The following is a 26536-nucleotide window of genomic DNA, read 5'->3' as shown; positions in this document are numbered from 1 at the left end:
TGGACATTGAGTGATATTACATTAATATACAATACATAGTTCAGCTCAAACAGCCCATGTCCACGTATATACTCCATGTCAGCCTCTTGTGTTTTCTAGTTATTAGGGTTACGTTCTATGTATCACTACCACGAAACTCTACACTAAATTTATACTATTTGCTTCAACCACTTCCTGTGGCAACGATTCCACATTCTCACCACTCTCTGGCAGGGGAAATACTGTTAGAACAGCACAGGCAAGTTAGTGTAGTTTAACTTTTAGAAGGTCAATATTGCTGCAATTCTGAACTTGCGGATTGATTAAATGTTTGTTCTGGATGGGATGCTAATGAAGCAGCTTTGTCCTGGATCGAGTTGAGCTTTCTGAATGTTAGATGGAGCTTCACTCAGCCACAGAAATGCAGAGTATTCCATGACACAACTACATTTATGCCTTGTCATATTATTAGAAGTAAGGTATTTGCTGCAAAAATCCTAGCATCTGATATGTTCTTGTGGTCACAGGAAATTGCTGAAAAAGAATGACATTGATATGAGCAAAATAAATAACAGAAATCAGCAACAAAACATTTTAAAAACATTCATGTGTATATTCTTGTGCAACTACCATGCCTTACTTGTCCTTTTCCTGTTACTCCTGTGTGGTGTAATTCCAGTAGCTGCAGCAGAGGTGAAGACAGACCACTCCTATTCAATGGGAAGTGGTCGTGCTGTTGTAACATTTCTGGAATAGTAATCCAGAACCCTCAGACTAATGTTCTGGAAACAGGTGTTCAAGTCCTACGATGACAAATGGTGAAATTCGAATTCAATAGAAAATCCGGGAATGAAAAAATGCTCGCCTTATGACAACCATGTAACCATTATCAATTGTTATAAAAACTATCCGGTTCACTAATATGTTTTAGAGGATGAAAACCATCATCCTTAACTAGTCAGTGACTCCAGACCGAGAGCAATGTGGTTGACTCTCAACTGTGCTCTGGGCAATAATCAATTGGCAATAAATGATTCCTTAGCTGGTAATAACCACATCCTGTGAATGAATAAAATATATTTTTGCTCTATCAGCTGAAATGCTCTTGGCTGACTTCTCCTAGGTTTTGAACCTATGAGGACCCTCCCTAAGGCTGCATAACTGTGCAGAAACATGGATGGTTTCGAGATGGTTTGTGGGTCTATTGCATGCATTGCATGTATGTTTGGAGTGCGGGTTTAGGGTGTTGGGTGGTGCTGCCATAGTGGTTTTCGTGGCTGAAACAGCATGCCCTTTTACCTTTTCATGACCTACCTATGCTTAACTCCCATCACACCATGCTTGAGAACATTTCTCAAGAACTATGCCTCCCAAAGGTTTGTGAATCTGTGGAATTTGTTACCCCAAAGTGTGGTGCATGCTGGGACAGTGAGCAAATTTAAGGAATTGTTTGACAGATTTTTAATTGGTTGTGGGTTGAAGGGTTATAGGGAGAAGACAAGAAAATGGGGGTGAAGAGCAAATCAGCCATGATCGAATGGCAAAGCAGATTTGATAGGCCGTATGGCATAATCCTCCCCCTAAATCTTATGAATTTTTGGGTTGGGGGACTGAGTTCTATCAGGTAGGCTGTATGGATAGGGATGTGACATACAGACAGGGGAATAGAGCCCTGGTTCTCACATCTCTACAAAGTATCACCGTCCACACCAACAACTCCTCACATAGGTTATAAAAATCACTTGCCTGACTGCCCAACCAAATCTTATTTTATTGGCAGCATATTATTCATGTCAATGGACTTTAAAAAGCAGGGCCACCAGGGAGCGGGGTGGTGTTTGGTGAGGTGTTGAGTCACTTGTCTTTTGTGATTGTGAGCTATGGAGAAGATCATATGTAAAAGGTGCATACATCCTTTGGAACTTATTAATATATATCCACCTGCCAAGACACAGAGATGTACAGCACAGAAACAGACCATTCAGTTCAACTCGCCCATGCCAACCAGATATCCTAAATTAATCTAGTCCCATTTGCCAGCACTTGGCCCCCATCCTTCAAAACCTTTCCTGTCATACATCCATCCATATGTCTTCCTCCAAGAGCTCATTCCATACACGCACCACCCTCTGCATGAAAATATTGCCCCTTAGGTCTCATCTAAATCTTTCTCCACTACCCTAAACCTATACCCTCAAGTTCCCAGCCCATGGAAAAGACCTTGTCTGTTTGTCCTATCCATGTCCCTCATGGTTTTATAAGCCCCTCTAGGATTACCCCTCAGCTTCCGTCACTCCAGGGAAAACATCCCAGCCTATTCAGCTCTCCGTAAACCTCAAACCCTCCAATCCTGACAACATCCTTGTAAATCTTTTCTGAACCCTTTCAAGTTTCACAACATCCTTCTAATTGGAGGGAGATCAGAATTGCATGCAATATTCCAAAAGTGACCTAATCAATGTCCTGTACAGACAGAAGATGACCTACCAACTCCTATACTCAATGCTCTGACCAATGAAGGAAAGCATACCAAACGCCTACTTCACTCTCCTATCTACCTGTGACTTTCAAGGAACTATGAACCTGCACTCCAAGGTCTCTTTGTTCAGCAACACTCCTCAGGACCTTACCATTAAGTATATAAGTCCTGACCTGATTTGCCTTTCATGTTGATGCAAGAAGAAATTTCAACAACTATCAGCATATCAAATATATTTTTACAAATGATTGAATTAATTTTCTCAATAGAGTGTAGTCTACAACATAACATTTTAAATAATGGGGCTTCATTTGTTTTCCTGTGTGCATGGATTTTTGTGGATACTAGGTGAGTTGACATGGTAGGTAAAGGAAGAAAGTGTAAGTCGGAAGTAGGCAGTAAAGGGAACATGAGGTGCCACAAGGAATGAGCAGAGGTCTTTAGGAGTTGGCTTTCCTTAAGTAATTATGCCACCCTCCTCCTTTCCTTCCTTTCCTAACTTTTCTGAAGTCCTTGTACCTAGGGATGTTGAGCACTCAGCTTTGCCCTTCCTGGAACTAGATTGCTGTTATTGCTACAACATTATATTTCTGCATGTCAATCTGTGCCTGTAACACCCCTTGTTATTGACTGTGTTATTCACATAAGAGTTTAATGCGGAAAATTAAAACACATAGCATTGTGGGTAGTGTATTGAGATGGATCGAAAACTGGTTGGCAGACAAGGAAACAAAGAGTAGGAATAAACAGATCTTTTCCCAAATAATAGGCAGTACCTAGTGGGATACTGCAGGGATCAGTGCAAGAGCCCCAGCAATTCACCATGTTTGTTAATGGTTTGGATGAGGGAATTAAATGTAATATTTCCAACTTTGCAGATAACACAAGGCTGGGCAGAAGGGTTAGCTGTGAGGAGGTTGCAGAGATGCTTCAATGTGATTTGGATAAGCTGAATGATTGGATACATGCATGGAAGATTCAGTACAATATGGGTAAATGTGAGGTTATCCACTTGAGTAGCAAAAGCAGGAAGTCAGATTTTATCTGACTGACTATGAACAGAGAGAAGAATGTGCAATGAGACTTGGGTGCCCTTGTGTGCCAATTGCTGAAGATTAACATTCAGGTGTAGCAGCCAGTAAAGAAGATAAATAATGTGTTGGTCTTCATAGCGAGAGGATGTCTTGCTACAATTATACAGGCTCTTGGTGAGACCATACATAGCATATAGTGTGCAGTTTTGGTCTTCTTATCTGAGGAAGGATGTTCTGTACTGTACTGCGCTGAAGGGCCTGTACTGCGCTGTATTTTTCAATGTTCTATGTTCTTGCTACAGAGGGAGCGCAGCAAAGACTTACCAGACTGAATCCTAGGATGGCAGGACTGACCTTTGAGACAATGTTAAATCGGTTAGGATTGTATTTGCTATGTTTAGAAAAATGACAGGAGATCTCATATAAACCTGTAAAATTTTAACAGGACTAAAGAGGGTAGATGCAGGATGGATGTTCCTGATGTCAGAGGAATTCAGTGCCGGGGTCACAGCCTAAGGTCCCCAGTAAACCATTTAGCACTGAGATGAGGAGAAATCACCCAGTAAGTGGTGAACCTATGGTATATGCTACCACAGAAAGGAGTCGAGACCAAAACATTGCATGACTTCAAGAAGGAATTGGATAAATCACTTGCGACTCAAGTGATCAAAGGATATGGGGGAAAGCAGGAACAGGTTATTGAGTTAGATGATCAGCCATGATCATAATGAATGGTGGCGCATTACTCTTGATCATATATTCTATGTTTCTAGGTTTGCACCTAGCCCAAGTTTCACTCAACTTATTTTTGCAGTTAACTTAAATTTATCCTCTTTTTAGGACACTACTGATTTTTCTTTTAGTGAATCACTAAATAATAGTCTTGTGGTAATTGTGGCTGCCTCAATTAGGCAGGCTAGTAGGCCTGATAAGCTTTCACTGCTTACACTGTTATAATCCTATTGCAAAGAGCCCGGTGGCCTATGAATGTGTCTTTTTTCATGAGTTACTGAACATGGACAGCCTTTAGCCCTATCCTTGTAAACATTTGTCCAATGAAACAGCTTGTTTCTAAAGGAGCCAAGTAACAGGTTAGTGTTTGCTGATCAGATCTGGCAAGAAGCAGTTTACTTTGCCAGGTACTCATCTTGGATTTGTGAACATGAATTTTCCTTTTTTGTGAACATAATTCCAGCGGGCTTGGCATCCAACGAATTTTTTTTATTGTGTAATGAATGGAAAACAAATTATTGACCATTCCAACCGTCCAAAAGGTTCTAATCCCAAAAGTTTAACACCACTTCCCTCCCCTCCAAACAAAAAAATCAGGAAATAAAAATTTTGCTTTTCATCCAAATTGGTTTCCCCACCTATTCTTGGAAAAACACCACGTTAGCTGTGTTCGTACCTATGTTCTATTTTTGAGTCAATGTTTTAAGACTGAAATAACTTCACAGCGGCTAGTATCCCATCACGAAGTCACCCTTTATTTAGACATGGAGAGTCCTTGACACTGATCCAGTTATGTCAGAGCTAGCTCTCAGATGGAACAGAACCTCTGACACTCCTTAATATTTATCTGTCAGCTAGGGCTCCCTGATTAGGCCAGATTAACAGCCCCGATCAGGGAATCATATTCTGTGATGTCCACCTGGCTGACCATGTTACAATCACTACAAGAACCTTTAGTTCGAATTGGTCTTTGATCACTTCAGATATGAAACTTTTGGTATGGGCAGTCATAGCATTTATTAAGCAGAAAGACAAGTGGTTTAACAAAATGGTACTTAGCAAAGCAGCAGTCACAATCTGTTCTTAAATGCACCAGCTTCAGACTCTTCAGTCCCTTTAGCAAAATAGTTAACATAACATAGCTCTTTATCTTTGCTGTTATCCTGGAGTTCAGCAAACAAAAATGCTTATCTAAGCTCCCAATCAGCCAAAGGTCAGAATACTTTCTGATCGTAGTTTTTATAACAGTTTGACATTTCTTTCTACTGTACCCCATGCATCGAAATCTTATAATTATTTTAAAATTATGCCTTGCCACTTGCCATTTTCTGAGTCTATGCTTACATATTCATTGTTGTTTATTTCAGAAAGACTGACAACAACTGGATTTTCCCTCTTCCTTTTCAAATGTTGAGATATTTCCTTACCCTAGCACTAAGCAGATACCAACTCCTCAATACTGTCACTCACAGATACAGAGGATTCTTTTAATCTCATGTCCTTTATCACTGCCTTATTCTGCTTTTCTTCTTCTTCGATAACATTGAGACTGTTACTGCAGCTTTCCTGTCAGTGTCTTTCTCCTTGTCTTCTTTAGTGGCAAGAACATTGTACTTATTGAATGGGACAAATGTCTGTGGGGCCTCCTTTCCAACTTCACCACATTCTTACTGTTCTAGATTCCTCACAGTTACACCCTTCTCTTCCTGAATGAGGGCTTTCCTCTGGGTGCATTCTTGTGGATAAAGCTGTTCAGGTACCCCTCCCTCTCCCTTACATTTTGGAATGTCTCTAACTGGTATTCCAGCGCAATGACTTATGTGCCTGAGGCAATTTTCTGCAAATGTGGGAAACTGATCTTTGTCACAGACATACCTCAGTACTGACTCACAGCATATCTTACCACGCCTTTTTTTTTAAACATTAATTTGTTTTTGAATAGGCTGAATTAAAATTAAATGGCCAGGCCTTGCAAAACCAAATACAAATTTATTTATTTTTAATTACCTGATTATTCACCCTCAGACAGTTCCTTCTCTATGCTCTTGCTTGGCTTTTAAAAATTCCTCATTTTATTGATTCCTGTCAATTTGTTCAGTGTTTGTTTTTTCCTCTGCCACAGCTTCTTGGACAATTTTAAGCCCACTTCTCTTCATAGCACACTTCCTTCAAAGTCACACAGGCAGAGATGTACAGCATGGAAACAGACCCTTCGGTCCAACTCGTCCATGCCGACCAGATATCTAGTCCCAATTTCCAGCACTTGGCCCATATCCCTCTAAACTATTCCTATCCGTATACCCATACAGATGCGTTTTAAATGCTGTAATTGTACCAGCCTCCACCACTTCCTCTGGCAGCTCATTCCATACACACACCACCCTCTGTGTGAAAAAGTTGCCCCTTAGGTTCCTTTTATATCTTTCACCTCTGACCCTAAACCTATGTCCTCTAGTTTTGGACTCCACAACCCCAGGGAAAAGACCTTGTCTATGTATCCTATCCATGCCCCTCATGACTATATAAACCTCTACAAGGCCACTCCTCAGCTTCCGACGCTCTCGGGAAAACAGCCCCAGCCTATTCAACCTCTCCCTATAGCTTAAATCCTCCAACCCTGGCAAAACCCTTGTAAATCTTTTCTGAACCCTATCAGGTTTCACAGCATCCTTCCGATAGGAAGGAGACCAGAATTGCACACAATACTCCAAAAGTAGCCTAACCAATGTCCTGTACAGCCGCAACATGACCTCCCAACTCCTATTCTCAATGCTCTGACCAATAAAGGAAAAAATACCAAATGCCTTAAATTAAACTCCATCTGCCACTTCTCAGCCCATCTGATCAAGGTCATGTTGTATTCTGAGGTAACCTTCTTCACTGTCCACTACACCTCCAGTTTTAGTGCCATCTGCAAACTTACTAACTATACCTCCGAAGTTCACATTCAAATAATTTATATAAATGATGAAAAGCAGTGGACCCAGCACCAATCCTTGTAGCACACCACTGGTCACAGGCCTCCAGTCTGAAAAGCCACCACCATTCCTGTCTTCTACCTTCAAGCCAGTTCTGCATCCAGATAGTTCTCCCTTTATTCCATGTGATCCAACCTTGCTAGCAAGTCTACCAAAGGGAACCTTATTGAACACCTTGCTGAAGTCCATATCAGTCACATCCACTGCTATGTCCTCATCAATCCTCTTTGTTACTTCCTCAAAAAACTCAATCAAGTTTGATTTCCCATGCCCTTGCTTTTCCAAATACATATTAATCCTGTTCCTCAGGATTTCCTCCAATAACTTCCCAACACTATGTCAGGCTCACCAATCTATAATTCCCTGGCTTTTCCTTACCACCTTTTTAAAATAGTGGCACCACGTTAGCCAAACTCCAGTCTTCTGACACCTCATCTATGACTATCAATAATAGAAATATCTCAGCAAGGGATCCAGCAATCACTTCTCTACCTTCCCACAGAGTTCTAGGATACACCTGATCAGGTCCTGGAGACTTATCCACTTTTATGCCTTTTAAGTTATCCAGCACCTTCTCCTCTGTAATATGGATATTTTTCAAGATGTCACCATCTATTTCCCCATATTCTATGTTTGCCACATCCTTCTCCACAGTAAACACTGATACAAAATACTTGTTTAATTTCTCCCCCATCTCCTGTGTTCCACACATAGGCTGCTTTGCTGTTCTATGAGGAGCTCTATTCTCTCCTTAGTTACTGTTTTGACCATAATGTATTGATAAAATCCCTTTGAATTCTGCTTAACCCTATTTGTCAAGCTATCTCATGTCCCCTTTTTGCCCTCCTTAGTTCTCCCTGTATTCCATGAGATCTAACCTCACTAACTAGGCTTCCATGACGAACCTTGACGAACATCTTACTGAAGTCCATATAGATCACATCAATTGCTCTGTCTTCATCAATCCTCTTTGTTACTTCTTCAAAAAACTCAATCAAGTTTGTGAGACATGATTTCCCATGCACAAAGCCATGCTGACTATCTCTAATCAGTCCTTACTTTTCCAATAACATGTAAATCCTGTCCCTCAGTATTCCCTCCAACAACTTGCCTACCACTGAGTTCAGACTCACCGGTCTATAGATCCCTGGCTTTTCCTTACCACCTTTCTTAAATATTGGCACCACAATAGCCAACCTCCACACTTCCGACACCTCACCTGTGACTATTGATGGTACAATTGTCTCAGCAAGGGGCCCAGCAATTACTTCTCTAGCTTCCCACAATCCTTATTGTATTTATATTCCAGGTATTACTTTTCTTTTAACTCTTTTTAAAATCTCTTTATGGGAAGGAAGTGGGGTGTTGCAGGGAGACTTCTTTCCCCAAGCTCTGGTGAATGTAAATGGTTTCACTAACTTGGCTTCTTAAAGAGAAAGCCATTCTCTTGCACGTACATTGACAGTGTTGGAGTTGAAAATTCTATGACGAGCTCATGGGACTTTTCCATTACATGGAGTCTGGCTTATTGTAATACACTTTCAGTGTTAAGAATAGAGCATGACCATGCTTTCCCAAGCAAGGCAGCTGAATTGCCTGACATCATCAAACCTGACCAGGACAGACAAGTGGACCTGAACATAAAATGGGCTCAACTTAAAAGGCCATCTTTTGTGTTTCTGCCCTTGTTCCTTTGATAATGCTAAAAAGCTGTGTACATTCTCCTCGTTGTGATGAAAGGGCAGTGAGTAGATGCTGCTGATTGTTGCATTTCATTTTATGCTTTAAGTGTGAAACTTGGCAGATGAGTGGGAGGTGGTGCCAATATTGCCAAAATATTAGTTGCAATAAAATGACAACGATTGCACATGAGGCTCATGGATATGCCGAATCAATCAAGTCTCTAAGCATCCTCTACAGTGATGACTTTATAATGCTAACTCACACAAATAGGAGCATGAATCATTGATTTGACAGTAGCACATATGTTTATAGAAGACAACAGTTGTCAGGACAGCCTTTTGTTACCATTCGTATGGGAAAAAAGACTTCAGTTCTCTCCTGTACAGCTTTCAGGAGAATCTCTAGTGAGGCACTGCTGAAGTATGTCACCACCATCTCCCGGGTGTGTGGGTTTGATGAGCAAGATTGATTGATGATCTTGGGCTGCAGAAAGTGAAGTGCAGTCCAGGTTTGGATTTAGGTGTTTCTGGCAAGACCAAGGTTTATTTCACATGCCTAAGTTTCCTTGAAAAGGTGGTGGTGAGAGGATTTCTTCTACTGCTGCAGTTTCTGTGGAGCAGGTTCCACCACAATGCTGGTGAAATAATTTAACAGTATCCTAACTGGGCAACTGCATGGCAACTTACATTTACATAGCATCTTCAATGAAATGAATTATCCCAAGGTGCTTTGCAGAAGCATCATAAAACAAGCACGACAATGAATCAGATCTGGAATTATTAGCTTCAAAGACCAAAGAAGTCAGGGGAGAATGTCCCCATTTAGGCCAGGAGAAAACAAAAGATTGAAATAATGTACTGAGTTCTGGACAATAATCAAAAGAGATTTACAAATGGATACAGAGGGATTTCATATTACAGGGATATACTAGAGATTAAGAAACATGTCCTGTTGTAAACAAAGGATCTTCACTTGTCTTCAGTGTACCTAGTATTGAATAGACAATAAATGGTTACACTCAGTACACTCAGTACTTTACTGTTACAAAGAAATGTAACTAAATCTCATTGACAAATTGTCTAATTGCAGGTGCAAAACATCACAGGATCACAAACTTCTGCAAAGTACTCCAAAACAAGATTCACAAATTCAACAGAAATTTCCTTTAGCCTGAATTTTTCATGACATTCAACACGCTGGGGCATATATGCATAGATAAAGGATTATATTTTTCTTAATTCCTGATCTAAGTTGTACTGAACAGACTTAGCATCAGGCTGAAGAGAAGCGCACAAACAGAAATGGACCATGTAGTATTGACTGTGCCTAGAATTCCCTTAGAAAATTTTGAATGTTCTATACTTTCATAATTCACTTGTGGGATGTGGCAGTCACTGGCTGGCCAGCATTTATTGCCTGTCCTTAGTTGCCCTTGACATGGTGATGATAGTAATCTGCCTTCTTGAACTTCTGCAGTCTGTGGTAGGTTGACCCAAAATACTCTTAGGGAGAGAATTCTAGGATTTTGACTCAGTGACAGTGAAGGGACGGCGATAGACTGGTGTCCCCTGTATCCGCGGGTGATACGTTCCAAGACCTACTGCAGACTCTGAGACCGCAGATAGTAGCAAACTCTATCATTTAAACGGAAAAGGTTCCTCCCCAGTAGCCTCCTGGAATTATTTCTGAAATGTTCCATGGTTGGGCCGCGGTAAACCACAGATAACTGAATCCATGGAAACTGAATTCGCAGATACAGGGGTTCTAATGTATTATTAAATCAGGATGGTGAGTGGCTTGGAAGTGAACTTGCAGATGGTAGTGTTCCCATGTATCTGCTTCCTTTGTTCTTCTAGCTGGAAGTGATCATGAGTTTGGAAGGTGCTGAGGATCTTTGGCGAATTTCTGCAGTGCATCTTGTAGATAGTACACGCTGCTGCTACTGAGCATCAATGGTGGAAGGAATTGATGTTTGTGGATATGGTGCCAATCAAGTGGATAAATAGTGTCAAACTTCTTGAGTGTTGTTGCATCTGCACCCACCCAGGAAGGAGGGGAATATTCCATCACACTGGTGAACAGGACAGGGGGAATCAGGAAGTGAGTTACACACCACAGTATTCCTAGCCTCCGACCTGCTGCAGTAGCCACTGTGTTTATGTGGTGAGTGCAGTTCAGTTTCTGGTCAATGGTACCCCAAGAAGTTAATAGTAGGACATTCAGTGATGGTAACACCATTGAATGTCAAGGGACAGTGGTAAGATTATCTCTTTCTCGAGATGGTCCTTGCCTGGTATTTGTGTGGTGCGAATGTTAGTTGCTACTGGATATTGTTCAGAACTTGTTGCATTTGAACGTGGATTGCTTTGGTATCTGAGGAATCGCCAATGGTGCTTAATATTGTGCAATCATCGGCGAACATCCCCACTTCCAACTTTATGATGGAAGAAGGTTATTGATGAAGCAGCTGAAACTGTTTGGGCCTTAGAAACTACCCTAAGGAACTCTTGCAGAGAAGTCCTGGAGCTGAAATGACTAACCTCCAAGAACAACAACTATCATCCTATGTGCCAGACATGAAACCAACCAGAGAGAGTTTTCCCTAATACCCATTGATTCCAGTTTTGTTAGGACTCCTTGATGCCACACTTGGTCAAATGCAGCCTTAATGCCAAGGGCTGTCACTCTCACCTCAACTCACCTCACTGTGAAAAAAGTCCGAACATAATTCTCCCTCAGCAGCAAAATGCTACAGTCTTTATTCAATGCCTTATCTATCCTATTTTACAAATGTGACGATCCAGCTGGGAGTACAACTGAACAAGTCAGATCGCAGAATGGAATCCTGCCTGAAAAATTGTACTTTTAAAGTTTAGTAAACATTTTGATATTCACCGAAGCACAGTGACAAGGGGATGCAGAGTTTCTTGAATAGAACAGAAGTTTATTACACAAAAGTCGAAAACAAAAAAACACACAAACCAAGTTACCTTGTTATTGATCACAGTTGGAAATAAACTTAAACACTGAGCAGAACAAAATATCATTCTGCTCCCCAATATCATCATCTTCAGCTATTCAAATCCAGAGAAATGATCCTCTCTAGTGAACCTTCACATTTTAAGAAGTTCCCACTTCTTTCTTGTGAACTGTGAATTTTTTTTTCGCACAAATTTTCACAATTCTGCGACCTGAGGCTTTCTCAGCTTTTCAATAACCTGTAGATTTCTAATCAAGCACTCATGGTGTGGAAACTACACAAGCTAAGCTTTTCTACTGAGGTAACTGTGCTTTCCCTCGACTGTTCAATAATCATTTATTAGGAGGGAAACTATATTTACTTCTGACTTTTGTCAGGTCTTCTCCAAAATTGCCTAAAATTCTCAATCCTTGGGTTTTCTGAACTATCATCAATCCTTGATTAGTTTGAACCAAAAACAAGCTGATGGCCCAATAGATCGAAAAGGGCCCTGTTCCCTGACACAGGCTGGAAAGACTGTTATTACTAGTTTTTTGAACCCTTCACAAAAGTAACCAAGCCTGTAAGTCTCTACTCAACAAAGCACAGTGGACACTTCAGCACTTGCTTGGCCACATTCAGTTAATGGATGACAGATGATTCTCCTCGTGATCTTCTGTACAGTGAGGCCACTGGGTCAAGACATGCTCATCACAGATATCTGTGCTACAATGACACTTGCAATTGAGATTTGAAGTTGATGGACACTGATATTCATGATCTTTGGGGACTAATTGTTTGGCGGAATACTGAGCGAGGCAAGATGAAATGGAAAGCTCAGCTTGTTGAAGTAAGGAGCCACAGAGAAAACAGAGGCCAGTGAATCATTCTCAGCTTACTAAAACAAAGAACAGTTCAGAACAGGAACAGGCCCTATGGCCCACCAAAACTACACTGACACATGATGCTTTCTTAAACTAAAAACCTTTTGCCTTTATGTGGTCTGTATTCCTCTGTTCCCTGCCTATTTATATATCCGTCAAGATGCCACGTAAGCATTGCTACTGTATCTGTTTCTACCACTTCCTCTGACAACACATTTCAGGCACTTACCAACATCTGTGTAAAAAACTCGCCACTCATATCCCCTTTTACCTTAAACCTATAGCCCCTAATAATTGACATTTCTATCCTGGGATAAAGACTCCGACTATCCATTTATCCATTTACCTCTCATAACGTTGTAAATTTCTATCAGGTCACCCCTTATTCTTTGATGTTCAGATGAAAACAAACCAAGTTTGTCCAATCTCCTCATAGCTAATACCCTCCAAAACAGGCAACGTCCTGGTAAACCTTCTCTAAAGCCGCCACATCCTTCTGATAGTGTGGCAACCATGACTGCACACAATATTCCAAATGCGGCCTAACTAACGTTCTGCACAACTGCAACATGACCTGCCAATTTTTTACACTCTATGCTCAAACAATGAAGGCAAGCATGCCATATGCATTCTTGACCACCTTATCCACAGGTGTTCCCACTTTCAGAGAACTGTGGATCTGTACACCTAGATCCCTCTATATGTTGATGCCTTAAGTGTCCTGCCATTTACTGTATACCTCCCTCCTGCATTAGATCTTCAAAAATCCATCACCTTGAATTTGTCTGGATTAGACTCCATCTGCCATTTCTCCACCCAAATCTCCTGCCTATATCATGCTGTATTCTTTGGCAATCCTCCTCGCTATCTGGAGCTCTTTCAATCTTAGAAATAAAATCAGATTTCATTGTCATTGTACTCAAATACAAGAATACAGTGAAAAGTGCACAAATTCGCCATTCTCCGGCACTATCCTAGGTACAAAAAAACCCAAATTAACAAAAACAGTTATCTTAGATTCAAAACCAAAACAATCATTTTAGATACAAAAGACTTAATTAAAATAAAAACAAACACAGTAATATAAGAATCAGAGCCAAGAAGAAAGAGAAGTGTCTGAATTTTAAAGCTTTAACACCATATGGTAAGTGGGCCTCCATCACTAAAACCACAAGTAACAGCGCAGTGTCTGGGCTGCTGAGTTGGGGCTCATCCGCTTCGGTCTGCTTTTCTTTTCTTTCACTTTTACTTTTCCACTTTTTATTTCATTTCTTTGAAGCATTTTGCAACTTTGGAGGGGTCTCGGTGGCATCGGGTTGGCAGCAATGAGGTGGTGATTAAGGAATGAGTACAGGAAGCTGGTGGCAGCAACAGCAGAATTGGACACAGTGTGAGTTCAGGAAGCTGGCCATGACAGTAGCAGGAGGGAGTTCCATGGATTGTGCCATCTACCAACTTACTGATCAGGCCACCTATGTTTCTCCACCAAATCATTTTTATATTATATTTATGTAATATAATATATTTATTCATGTATTAAAAGCAACAGGGGACCTTCATAGTGATCCCTCCAAAATACCACTGGCCACAGATCTCCAGTCAGAATACCCAACACATGACTATCTTCACAAAGTATCAAGTGTACCCAGGAAATTGTATGGCTTATGCACAGACAAATGTAAAATATTCAGTTTATCAATGGTATTTTTAAGCTTTCCAAACAAGAACACTCTAAGTTAAAGTAAATGTAGTCTCCTGAAACACATTTTTAAAAATGCTTTTCTGTGAAAACGAATATCCACAGAATCCTGTGTTTGTCCTGTTCATATACTGAGCTAGCAAAAAGGAAATTAAAGAATAAACAAACTGAGACCCTGCTTTTCTTGATTTTTATTCAGTCTGGAACAAAAGAAGACTTAAAATATCAATCTTAATTAAGCAACGCTACTTCCACTTACAAGCTGAAAACCCACTGATCAGCTTCTCCAGGAACAGACTCAGATTTTTGACATACATTGTCCTGAGCAGGAAGGACAGGAAAGTCTGACCGTTAGTCTTTCATATCTTATCTGATTTGGTCACATCAAAGCAGCCTGCTCTGGTTGTTGCAAACTGTGTGCCTCTGACATCACAATATAAACATTGTGAAAGAAAGCACATTCAGTTCAGATCTCTTCTGCAGACTTGCATATTTTTTTCAAGTGTAATTGGAGATACTATGGTGGTGAATTGGGGTGGAGTACTAGGGGAAGGTAATATTTAAGTCATTATGATTCAGGAAGCCAAAACAAACATGCCCCTCGAAACAGCAAAATGAGAAATTTTCTCCCAGGAAGTTACATTTAAACCTTTTACAATTAAATATTGAAGATTAAATCTTACTAGAAATCGGCTAATTGTTATTTTTCTTGAGTTTCATGGAGAATTTCTCTCCTCGAGGCTTCGTGAGTTTTCTTGTGTAGTTGTCCCAAACCTGCCTCATTAACTATCTACCACTTCACTACGGTGCCCCAATTGTCCAGTGTTACCCCAATTTTCCCACTGATTGTGGGAAAGGTTTGGAGGGGTATGGGCCAAGACGCAGGCAAGCGGGACTAGTTTAGTTTAGGAACATGGTCGGCATGGACTAGTTGGACTAAAAGGTCTGTTTCCATGCTGTATGACTCTGTGACTCTAATAATGCGTGACATCATTGGAGGTGCTATTTTTAAAATGAAACATTAAATCAAATCGTTATCTATTTGTTTTACTAGACTCAAAAGTATCTTCTGAAACTAATGAAAATAGGTCTTTGTTGTGGCCAACTTTTATCTCTCAACTGGGACCACTGGAAAAGATTTGTAGCTCAGGTTGAGGTTCTGGATGTAAGTTTGCTCGCTGACCTTCCAGCTCAGCGAGCAAACTTACATCCAGAAGATTAATTTATTTCATTAATATTGGTGCAGAACTCAAAACATGAATAGGAAAGGCAATTTTGGCTAAGTCGTGAAATGTGCACAGAATAAATCATGCTGACTGTTTGGAGAAAGATTAGAGTTGCAATTGTTATTAAATCTATTCTTGGATATTTCATCCCATGACTTGATCCATACTATATCTATTAGTAGGAATTGAGGACTGCAGACGCTGGAGATCAGAGCTGAAAATGTGTTGCTGGAAAAGCGCAGCAGGTCAGGCAGCATCCAAGGAGCAGGAGAATCGACGTTTTGGGCATGAGCCCTTCTTCAGGAATGAGGAAAGTGCGCTTTCTCCTTGGATGCTGCCTGACCTGCTGTGCTTTTCCAGCAACACATTTTCAGCTCTATATCTATTAGTAGGCAGCCAGATCCATCGTTCTGACGTATTGCCTTCCTACTCCAGTTAGAAAGCAAAAAGACTCATTAACCCATTTTATGATGTTTGACTGTCATCAAAACAACTTTTCCTTCCCCAATATTCAACATTTTTATTGACGATTATGATAAATGTTCAAAGAAAATGACAAAAATAATTTTTTAACGTTCTTATATTTTTTTTCCATGGGGTTACACACAGCAAAAAGATTTCATGAGATTGATCTTCAATTCCTGGAGACTGAGGCCAATCCTGAATGTTAGCAATGAAGGCACTGATTTTTGATATCTCACAGTTGTATGGCTGTGAAACATGGATGACTTGCAGTGTTTACAAACTTTTTCTCACTGTGAACACATTTTGAGGCTTGAAAACTGTCATTATACCCCAGTGAGGATTATGAGATTGAGGATCTGTTAAAGAGGGAGCACAGCTGGTATACGTTGGTCAGAGCTCCACACTGTTGCTAATTCAGAGCTAACATCTCTACGTTTTCAGCTCACGACCCCACTTGTGTTCCTGATCTCCTTTGAATCTTTGGAAAGTCCTGATTACAGCTATGGGAAACTGAACAATCTTTGCCCTTTGTCACACATTCTGGGCAATTTATGGAAGAACAAAATCATAGATATGGCAGTTCTCTCAAGTATGTTGATGACTTTGCCAGCTCAGTCACATTTGGAGTATAAATGGCAATGCATAACCAATGATTTTCAGTATGTCAAGAATGCATGCAAATGTATCCTAAATGTTGAGACATTAATGAAATACTATCATCACTGATGTGCCATCATGATTATTAGTGCCTACGCAGGTTGTCAACAGGTGGCTGCAGCAAAAATGACAGTACACAGTGACAACTGATAATCACTGATATGTGGCATTTGTGTCAGAACTTGCCCCTTAATGATTGGTCCCTCCAGCCATTAGTGAAAATGCATCACATTCCTCCACGTCATCCCCAAATACAGTAGCTCACTATTGTTTATTATGTCAACATAGTAACAGGCATGCAGATTCCTGTTTGATTCAGCAATGTAATTAACATAATTCAGTGACTCCATCCCCAGTGGATTTGATTTGCTCTTTTGTCTTTTGCTGTGGGCACCTCCTTTCCTATCTGTCTCACATGTTACTCCTGTACCCTTCTCAACAGCATAAACTATCAATTTATCCAACCCCCTTAAGTTCTGAACAAGAGTGAAATTTGACTCGAAACATTAACTCAGCATCATTTAGATGCTGCCAGACCTACTGAGTTTCTCCAGCACTTTCTGTATTTATTTTGATTTGGCTTGCTGCATGTTCATCACCTGAAGTAGATGAAAGGATGTGACAATGGCAGTAAAGTGTTCCTGGAACAGTGACTGCAAATCAAAATAAAAAATCTGTGAAACATATACCTGAGAAATGGGACCACAAAAAAGAAAATTCCTTCTTGAAGAAGGGATCTGCAAACTTTCCTTGCCAAAGATTAACAAAGTAAAATTCTAGAACATATAAACCTGCTTCTCCAGCGTTATGCCCTCTTCTTCCAGAGAACAGATTACAGATAACTTATAAGCCTTTAAACATCCCATCTATCAACCCTTAAAACATCACCTGCCTCATAAAGTCTCGATTGTGCATTGGAATTATGAGCCAACTCAGAACATACGAGAGTGGAAATATGTTGTCTCTGATCCTTAGCAATCGCCTAAGAAGTGATATACATTTTAGTCCCCCACTTATAAAACTTTGTTTTGTACCACATCACCATTTACAAATTGTAATCATGTCCAGTATGATTATATAAAATAAGCTAGTTGGCAATAAATTAAATTATATATTATGTGTAACTATAAGTTTTATGTGTGTCTGATTTACTTATTTGCTTCCTAGGAATTGTTTTACACTAATAATGAGATGTGGTTTATTAGCTTTGAAACACAAGATATATTTATACAATGCTGTGAAACCCATCTTTCCCTTTAACTTCCCAAATAACCTTACACTTCTTAAATTAGTTTGTTGTCATTCCTGGTTTAAAATCTGCTTTGGAAGTGCAAGATAGTAAAGAGCTGTATACTGTCCCATTTGCAGCTGGCCAAACTAAGATTGAGGCTATTCATTTTGCTCCCAAGGTTACTGTTTCTTGTGCTGACATTGTGTCTGATTCAAGCGGCCCCTGTAAATACATTCCTCCACGTCATCCCCAAATACAGTAGCTCACTATTGTTTATTATGTCAACATAGTAACTGGCATGCAGATTCCTGTTTGATTCAGCAATGTAATTAACATAATTCAGTGACTCCATGAAAATAAGTTTTTGTTGCAGTAAAAGGTGTTACAAAAGGCAGCACTGGATACTGTAAATTCCTTACTGATTGAGCAGCCTCTAGGAGCCTGGCTGTCTAAAAAAAATTCGACCAAAGTTTTGAGCTATTGTTCCATCCAAAACCAGATAGCATTGTCTTATCCACACCGATTCAATATAGTCAATCAAGGTAAATGGCTTACATATCTGTCTGGCCTGATCCAGTTTGTCAGTGAATTCTGCAAGCTTCCTGGCTTACCATCTTGGTTCCCTTCCCAGCACACCATTCAGTTGGCCAATTTTCTCAGCATGTTGTTCAATTCACTAATGTCGCTTTTAGTGTCCCAAAACAGCTGTTATTTTATTAAAAATACTACCTACATGTGGAACTGGAGAGTTATTTGTTTAAAACACACTACAGAGAGACACAGACAGCCTTTTAGCACAACAATGGGTTCTGGAGGCAAAGCGAGAAATGAATGTCAATTTTAAACACTTATGTATACACTACAGTAAAATCCTTTTGCAATAAATACTGAAAGAGATAAGAACATTTTGAGCAAACCATACAAAAAGTTGAAGTTCTGAAAACAAAAAGTTCTGGAAATCACAGTGGGGTAGGCAGCATCTATGGAAAGAGAGCAAGCTAATGGTTTGAGTCTAGATGACTCTTCTTAGAGCTCAAGAAGTTGAAGTTTTTTACTCTGCTAAATGTTAGGAGATATTCTGGCAGAGACGTAAAAAAAAAGTTAATGATGATCTGAAAGGACAACAGCTAAAGATAAGATTGTGTATTCATTAATCTGTTTGATGAGTTAAAAATCATAAGGTGTTCAACAATGCTAAACTCAATGACCTTAAAGTGAAAACATGATGAGTTATGTAAATTGTGGAAGCTGCTAATGTGACCAGAAATTGATAGCGAACTGACTAAGTTAATAAAAGTGACAGCATATGGAACTGGAGGCAATTAACATTTGTTGAGAATTGCTTTAGAAACAGAAGTCAGATTAGTGATAAATAGTTCATATCCCAATTGCTGGAATGGGACTGGTTAACTCTTGTTTACTATTAATTATAGGTATTGTTAATTAACCTGTTCAGGGATGTTTTGGCACACCTCTGAAGCAGCTGGAACTTGAACCCTGGTCTTCTGGTAGTGGTAGGCACATTATCACTGTACCACAAGAACCCTCTGTCTCTTATATGTTGTTTCTGATGTTTCCACTGACTGTATGTCTCCTGGGTTAGTGATGCAATACTTAACATACTCTTTCTTTTCTAATTCATTGTTTATTTCACAATAAATCATATCTTACTAACTTGGTTGTTTTTGAAGAAGTGACAAAGAAGGTCGATGAAAGCAGAGCAGTCGATGTTGTCTATGGGGATTTCAACAAGGCGTTCCACAAGGTAATCTGGTTAGCAAGGTTAGATCAAATGGAATCCAGAGAGAGCTAGCCATTTCAATACAAAATTCACTGGAAGGTAGGAGGCAAAGGGTGGAGGGTTGTTTCGCGGATTGGAGGCCAAGAGTGGCAGATGGACTTTAACTCAGATAAATGTGAGGAGTGCATTTTGGTAAGGCATATCAGGGCAAGATTTATGCAGAGTCGAAATATGTGGCGCGAGAAAAGTACAGCAGGTTGGGCAGCATCCAAGGAGCAGGGGAATAGACGCTTCGAGCATAAAGTCTTCATCAGGATTAGATTAGATTACTTACAGTGTGGAAACAGGCCCTTCAGCCCAACAAGTCCACACTGACCCGCCGAAGCACAACCCACCCATACATTTACCCCTTCACTTAACACGGTGGGTAATTTAGCATAGTCAATTCACCTAACCTGCACATCTTTGGACTGTGGGAGGAAACCGGAGCACCCGGAGGAAACCCACACAGACATGAGGAGAATGTGCAAATTCCATACAGTCAGTCGCCTGAGGCGGGAATTGAACCCGGATCTCTGGCGCTGTGAGGCAGCAGTGCTAACCACTGTGCCATCGTGAGGTGACACGGGGTCGGGGTGGAAGGTAGGTGGGAAGGTGTTAGGCAGATGCAGGTGGGGGTATTGATAGTGATAGGTGGGAGGGGAGGTGGAAAGGAAGATGGACAGGTAGGACAGTTCAAGTGGGCAGAGCTAAGTTGGAGGGTTCGATCTGGGATGAGGTGGCGGGAGGGGAGTTAAGGAAACTGGTGGTTGACATTGATGCTGTGTGGTTGAAGGGTCCCAAGGTAGAAGATGAGGCGTTTTTCCTCCAGTCGTCAGGTGGCTTAGATTTGACAGTAGAGGAGGCCCAGGACTTGCATGTACTTGACAGAGTGGGAGGGGGAGTTGAAATGGTCTGCCACAGGGCAGTGGGGTTGTTTGGTATGTGTGTCCCTGACATGTTCTCTGAAATGTTCCGTGGGTTGGCCTCCTGTCTCTGCAATGTAGAGGAAACCATATCAAAATCAATGGACCCAGTAGATGAGGTATTTAGATTTATGCACTCAATGCAGGATGCTGGGGAGAATTGCTGAACAAAAAAATCTTGGGGTGCAGGTTCATAGTTCCTTGAAGGTGGAGTCAGAGGTAGACAAAGTAGTGAAAGAAAGCGTTTGGTACACTTGTCTTTATTGGTCAGTGCATTGAGTATAGGGATTGGGCCATGGGTGCCCACAAGGGCCCCAGCTATGCCTGTCTCTTTGTCGGTTATGTGGAACAGACCATCTTCCGCAGTTACACCGGCATCATTCCCCACCTTTTCCTCCACTACATTGATGACTCTGTCAGCATCACCTCGTGCTCCCACGAGGAGGTTGAACAGTTCATCAACTTACCAACACATTCCACCCTGACCTTAAGTTCATCTGGACCATCTTGGACACCTCCCTCCCTTCCTGGACCTCTCCATCGCCATCAATGGTGACTGACTCATCATGGACATCTTGTACAAACCCACCGACTCCCACAGCTACCTGGACTACACCTCCTCCCATCCTACCTCCTGTAAAAATGCTATCTCTTATTCCCAAATCCTCCACCTCCGCCGCATCTGCTCCCAGGAGGACCAGTTCCACTACAGAACACACCAGATGGTCTCCTTCTTCAAAGACTGCAATTTCCCCTCCCATGTGGTTAATGATACCCTCCAGTGCATCTCATCCACTTCCTCAAACACCACCTCTCCAACTGCAACAAGGACATAACCTCCTGATCCTCATTTTCCACCCCACCAACCTCTATATACATCGCATTATCCTCCGGCATTTCCGCCACCTACAAACAGACCCTACCACCAGAGATATATTTCCCTCCCCACCCTTATCTGCATTCCAGATAGACCATTCCCTCTGCGACTCTCTTTTTAGGTTCACGCTCCCCACCAACCCATCCTCCTCTCCACCACAGGAATTGCAAAACCTGTGCCTACACCTCCCCTCTCACCTCTGTCCAAGGCCTCAGTGAAGTCTTCCACATCCATCAGAGTTTTACCTGCACTTCCAAACATCATTTATTGTATCCGTTGCTTCTGAAGTGGTCTCCTATACACTGGGGAGACAGAATGCCTACTTTCAGAATGCTTCAGAGAACATCTGCGGGACACCTGCACCAACCAACCCCACTGTCCCATGGATGAACATTTCAACTTCCCCCTCCCACTCCACCAAGGACATGCAGGTCCTGGGCCTCCTCCATTGCCAAACCCTAACAATCTGATACCTGGAGGAAGAACACCTCATCTTCTGCCTTGGCACTCTCCAACCAAACAGGATCAATGCGGATTTCACCAATTTCCTCATTTCCTCTCTGTCACCTTATCCCAGATTCAACCTTCCTACTAGACACCACCCTCATGACCTGTCCATCTTCGTTCCCACCTATTTGCTCCAGCCTCCTTGCCGACCTATCACCATTAGCCCCACCTTCATCCACCTATCGCACTCTGAGCTAGCTTCCCTCCAGCCCCAACCGCTCCCATTTATTTCTCCACCCCCTTGGCTCACAAGCCTCATTCCTGATGAAGAGTTTTGCCCGAAACATCAATTCTCCTGCTTCTTGGATCCTGCCTAACCTGTTGTGCTTTTGGAGTTGGGTGTCATCTTGCAGCTTACAGGATATTGATTCGGCCAAGTTTGGAATATTGCATTGAATTCTGGTCTGCTTGCCATAGGAAAGAGGTTGTTAAACTTGAAAGGGTTCACAAAATATTTACAAAGATTCTGCTGGGATTGGAGGTTTTGAGCTATAGGGAGAGGCTGAATAGGCTGGGGCTTTTTTCTCTGGAAGTTTACAAAATGATGAAGGGCATGGATAGGGTGAATAGCCAAGGTCTTTTCTTCGTGGGAGGGGAATCTAAAAGTTGAGGGCATAGGTTTAAGGGGGGCGGGGAAGAAATAAAAGGGACATAAAGGACAAATCTTCACACAGAGGTTGGTGCGTGTATGGAATGAGCTGCCAAAGGAAGTGGTGGAAGCCAGTACAATTACAGCATTTGAAAGGCATCTGAATGGGTATGTGAATAGGATTAGGGTTTAGAGCGATATGGGCTAAATGCTGGCAAATAGCATTAGATTAATTTAGGATGTCTGGTTGGCATGGACAAGTTGGACTGAAGGGTCTGTTTTCATGCTAGACAACTTTATGACTAATTAGCTTGATAAAAATATATGAATTGGTTAGGTTCTTTAATGTTCTTGAATGTATATTAGAGGTAAAAGACTTAATATTTAATTGACATGCAACACTAACTACCCAGCCTCTCCATACTTTTGGGAGAATTTCCTGCCTCACAGCTACTGTTTTATTTCTTCCATTACATGTTGACTACAAGAACACTTCCTGACAATCAAGAAAACATGGCATGGATCACTGAACCATACAGTGCTCAGTGAAACAATTATGAACAACTGGATTTTCAGACTTGAAAAATGCATTTATTTAAACCAAACATTATAAAATATATTACGAAATAATGACAACACATTTACACCACAAATTCCATTGTAAAAAGACTTATTTATTTGGCTGAGTATAAATAAACTTTCATAGAGAGATTTCATGTGTTGGTATTATTGACTCTCCCTTGATTTGAGGATATCTTCAGCAAGGTTTCTGCTTGTGTCAACATATAAGTTTATGCTACTGAACTAACATTTAGCGTTTTTATCATGCCATAATTTTGCTTTGAGCTTGTGAGGAAAAACTATTTGAACAAAAACAACATTCAGAGTAATTTAATTGCTGCAACTTCTTTCGTTAGTTGGTTCTCTCTATATAGCTACTGCTAGATCCCCAGTGAACATGGAGGCAGACATTCACTTCTGACTCAGAAGTCCACTGCATAGCAGAAGCTTGAGTCTGGATGGAACACAAGGGTGAGAGAGTGCAAAAGCAGCAAAAAAAAAAGCCTTTCCATTCAGCATGGAATGGCTTGGAGAAAATTTCTGGTGTGCTGGTCAGCTTGTGAAACATGGACTCTTGAGGGAGGTATTGAGGCCTTGGCATCAATCAGAAATTCTACCCAAAGGTGTTCAAGTTCAGATGGTATCTGTCCACATGCATGAGCCTCCTTGACAAACTTGATTAAATCTGGGTCCAAGTGTGGACTTTACAGCCTGCTGACATCAGCCACCTATAAACTCTGCTCTTTGTTCTCAGCCAGCTGCATGTTTCCTAATCTTGACATTTGTTTATTAGTTCTTTCTTTCTCTTACTTCTCTTGCAATGTGCCTCTACTTGGTGTTATCATCACCATCACTTATGGGACAGGATTTGCAGTTTCTGCCTCTTACATCTGTCAAAATGATTCTGATTTTCATCATACAAAGAAGGAAAACTGGATAAAAGATGATTGTTCAATGTACAACATAATAATCTTTTCAGTCTTGGAAAGTGGAGGGGATGAGTGCCAGGATAGAATAAGGGAAAGATACCTATGTGAACATGGGACAGAAATGTGATGAGACATAGGGTGGGATCTTGTGAAGTTTTTGGGAGTGGGAAATGAACTGGCTGGGGGACTTAATTGAATAGGAAACAAACTGTCGGCTTTCAAAAGATGGGATGAAAATTGGTTACGAAGCTGGCTCAAAAATGTATCCTGCTTCCTGATGAAAGCAGCAATGTATTTTTAATACATTGGCACATCATAGCTCATTAAAACACTACTTTGCCAGATTAAATTGTTTCATTGGAATTAAGTACGCAGCAAATCATAAACGTGCCTTCACATTCACTAGGTGACCTTTCTTGTATAGTCCAGCTTTGGATTTGGGCTAACAAGTAACATTTTTGTCATACAAATACTATCAACATCCTGAGAGTTATTATTGACCAGAACCTTTACTAAATGGTTGACAATCCTATGCATTTTGATGCTCTGTTCAAATAGACTGATATCGTAATAATAAGCCTGAATTGGATCTATCCTGCCTGGACAGGACATACAAGTACTGTCGCTACAAAGCAGAATCCAAGGATAAGAATTCTGTTTTGAGTAACTCACCTTGTCTCTCCAAAGCCTGCCCACCATCTAAAAGGCTCAGTGTGAAGGAAGATTCTCTACTTGCTTGGATGAATGCAGCTCAAACAAAATTCAAGGACAAAGAAGCCTGCTTGAATGGCATCTACCACTTTCAACATTCACTCCCGTCACCACTGTTGCCCAGTACCAGCACTGTGAGCTATCTCTCAACTGCACGTAGTAATTTGTCAAAGCTCCTCTAACTGCACCTTCCAAAGTGGCACCCTCTATCATCTGGAAGGATAAAAATCCTCTTCCAAGCTACATACCATTCCTGGATCGCTGAATCAAAATCCTGGCACTGCCTTCCTAACAGTAGTGTTCGTGTCCTACACCAAGAGGCTTGCAGCAGTGTTAGAAGACAGCTTGCTCTCAGCTTTCCAGGGCAATTATGGCTGGCAATAAATGTTGGCCTACCAAGTATCACCACATCCCATGACCAAATAAAATTAAATTGTGTTTTTCTACTAGTTTCAACTTATATTTCCATCTGGGTAAGGTCAACAAGTTGGAACTGAATATGCTGGAGAATACGGAGTTGGACTAAACCGAATGATTTCAGAATGCAAGGTTTAAGGAGGCTGTTTAGCAACAAGGGTCTTTGATGACCATTCCATCAATAATATGATCATGGAAGGGTTACACCTGAAATGTCGACCTCTCCATCTCCCGATGCTGCTTGGCTTCCAGCCTCCTCCTGGTCTACAGAGCAACTCAAGACCAAATATGATTCCAATTAAACCTGTTGGACTATAACCTGGTGTGTGTTTTTTAACTCAAAGACCAAATATAGTATTGAGGTGATGGTGGAATCAGACGATGGGATTGAACTGGATTCTTCTCAATGTTTACACTAACTTTTACATTCCCATTATTATAAACTCCTATTTGACATTACTCACATGATCTTACCACATTATGATGATACTATTCTTCCTGTAATGGTGCTGCCACAGTTCAGTGGCAGACAAGGAGGGATGTAGAAAAACAGAGAGCGTGACAAATTTCCACAGTCAAGGGTAAGAATGTAAAATGGAGACAAGAGGGAAGAAGTTAAAAACAATAAAGAGAACACACAAGTTTCAGGTGGTATAAGCAGAATCGATGCATTTGTCTTTGCCAGACTGCAATGTCACCATGTTGTACAACCACAAGACTAAACTCCTCACCACATCCGGGTGTGTTCTTTGGTAATGTTACGTTGCTGGGAAGTGACACACGGGTTACCAGGAAGTGACGTTGTGCCGGAACAAGCAGGATGCGGACGGTGTAGCTGGCGGAGAGAGCGATAACAAAGTGAACGGTTAATTCTCACAAGTGACAGCCTGGGTAATGTCTCTTAGTAAGAAGCAGCCCTTATTTCGGAGGATGCTGTTTGGTTTGTGGCCAGCCTGTGTGCAGCTTCTCCCAGTCACCCGCATGAACGATAAAGAGTGGCAGTAGGACAATACCCGGCTGTCATCAGAGCTGATGTCCTTGAGGCAGATCTGCCTTGTAGCCGATTCACTAGTTATGAGGCAGACTAATGTTTATAAATGCCTCACCAGTTAGGGATCAGTATTTCCAACATATCAAAGCACACTGTGATGAGATGGGAGGGAGTCTTTGTCACAAACTTCTGAAAGAGGAAGTGAGTCAGGACTATTCCAGGATATTCAAACCTGACACGTC

At 41.1% G+C, this 26536-nt stretch overlaps 1 protein-coding gene and 1 long non-coding RNA gene across 2 annotated transcripts in view; one reads left to right on the top strand and one right to left on the bottom strand.

Annotated features, from left to right (window-relative positions):
* On the bottom strand, positions 1-26467 carry LOC132822623 (uncharacterized). The gene is made up of 4 exons (XR_009645461.1): positions 25778-26467; positions 21787-21891; positions 620-782; positions 1-513 (listed from the first exon to the last, which is right to left on the bottom strand). It is a non-coding gene; the product is annotated as an uncharacterized LOC132822623 (long non-coding RNA).
* polk (polymerase (DNA directed) kappa) overlaps positions 26105-26536 on the top strand; it is a 75601-nt gene continuing 75169 nt past the window's right edge. Inside the window, exon 1 of the mRNA XM_060835878.1 lies at positions 26105-26194. The gene's annotated coding sequence lies outside the window, so the exon portion shown is untranslated. The remainder of the gene's footprint in view (positions 26195-26536) is intronic.

Source organism: Hemiscyllium ocellatum, chromosome 2 (genome assembly GCF_020745735.1).
Source record: "Hemiscyllium ocellatum isolate sHemOce1 chromosome 2, sHemOce1.pat.X.cur, whole genome shotgun sequence".
In the NCBI taxonomy this organism is placed as follows: Eukaryota; Metazoa; Chordata; class Chondrichthyes; order Orectolobiformes; family Hemiscylliidae; genus Hemiscyllium; species Hemiscyllium ocellatum.
The sequence above is the reverse complement of the archived record's forward strand: the minus strand, read 5'-3'. Positions and strand labels throughout refer to the sequence as shown.